Raw genomic sequence first — 2,000 nt, forward strand, 5'->3', positions numbered from 1 at the left:
TGTGTTAACCTTTAGCTCGATGAATGATGCCGTCGCGCTTTGCTTTCCTCCGGAGGTCGGCAGCGTGCGTGTTGTGTTCGAGCCCTGGTGGCATGGAAGAGCGAGCCTCGCGAAGATAAGATCACGCTGTGGGGAAGACTGGGGAGGAGCCGATTCCCTTCGCCTCATTCGTGTCATGCCGCCTTCGTGTGATGGGACCACCCGGAATAATCCATCGGACAGCTGCAATGCGATCAGTGTGTGCCGCAACCTGACGTTTTTTTTTCTTTTTTTTTTAGACAAACCACAACCTGACGTGTTGTAGAAAAGGTCGTGGCCCATCGCGTACTCCTACGTGGGCCGTGAGTGATCACGACGCAACGGCCGATGACGTGGCTGAATTCCTGCTGGCCAGCCCGTTTCTTTCTCACCCCAAAAAAAAACTCGTTTCTTTCTCGCTTGTGCCTCCACAAGTTGTGCAGTTTGAGAGTGCCAGTGAAAGTTAAAATTTATATCTGGAGATGCTTGCGCAATGCCATCCCATGCCGGAGTACCCTTATGAATCGCCATGTTGGAAACATGTCCCAATGTCCATACTGTACAGATGGTGCAGAGGACTTAGCCCATATGTTGTTTAAGTGTGCAAGGGCGCAAGCAGTTTGGGAAGCTTTGGGAATCGCAGCAGGTATTAACTTTGCTTCATTGGCTGATCGAGCAGGTTCAGCAGTCTTGGAGTTCATTTTATGTGATGATTCTTATCGACGACAATATTCTGGATTGGTCGAGCTACTCCAGAACGTGCGAGGGGAAGAAATATTGACTCCAGAACAAACAACGCCGACGGTGGTTGCCATAGCGATTAATTATGTGCGCGGAGCACAAGCTAAATCTACACCCAAAATCAACAGGTAGCCGACGTTCCTAGCAGGACAACTTGTCCTTAATGTCGATGCTTCATTCACAGAGGGCGATTATGCTGGGTCTTGTGGTGCTGTCATCCGTGATCACCGGGGATCTTTCATGTCAGCGTCCACGGCAAGATTAGAACATGTAGCTGATGTGTTCACGGCAGAAGCGACAACTCTGCTTGAAGGACTGAAGCTAGCAAGAGATACGGGATGCAATAACTTGGTGGTCAGATCGAATAATATCACGGTGGTGGATGCACTTAGATTCAATGAAGGTTATTCTATGGTAGCAGCGCCGGTTCTTGATGAATGTCATAGTTATCTAGTAGATTTTGGGAGGTTTACTATTGAGCATTGTATTAGAGAGTCAAATTATGTAGCTCATGAGCTGGCTAGATGGGGACGTGCTAATAATCCATCCGTTGGATTGATGCCCTGCCTGATTTCATTGTGAGGCTGCTGGCAGACGATATATCCGTCCTTTGATTAATAAAGTAAGCTTTCCCCTAAAAGAACCTCCGAGACCTAAAAAATCACAAAAATATCTATCTCCGCTACTTAAGTGTCTCCCTGTTAGAAAAAAACACTTCTGCTTCTTTTTGAACACACTACAGACGCAAGCGCTCACATACACGCGCATACACTCACCCCTATGAACGCACACACGCACACTCTATCCTTATGAGAACCTCCGAAAGACTGAGCCAGCATATCATCTTGAAATTTACGAAGTCATCATAGGCACCTCGTCGTCGACGGGAACGTCTCCTCCCCCCTACACCCCCTCTAAACACATCCATGATGACATATCTCCATGCCCTTTTATAATACATAAAGGGTAGGATGGTTTTTTTTAAATGCGTCGCCCACGCCGATATACGGCCTGATAATATACCGTTCGTACACGGCACCATCACATAACTGTTCTTATTGTTGTTGTTCATGCGGACACTCGCAGTAGCAATCACTGATATGAGGCAAACATCATTGTGATCGTTTCCCACAGATTGAGTGCACTCTCCTTTCCGAGGACTTGCACAATTTCTTGTAGAGAGAGCATCTGGCAGATAGCTTAGAACCTACTGGTTTTTGCCATCCATGATCCGTATAGGG

Source organism: Triticum aestivum, chromosome 1D (assembly GCF_018294505.1).
Source record: "Triticum aestivum cultivar Chinese Spring chromosome 1D, IWGSC CS RefSeq v2.1, whole genome shotgun sequence".
Lineage (NCBI taxonomy): Eukaryota > Viridiplantae > Streptophyta > Magnoliopsida > Poales > Poaceae > Triticum > Triticum aestivum.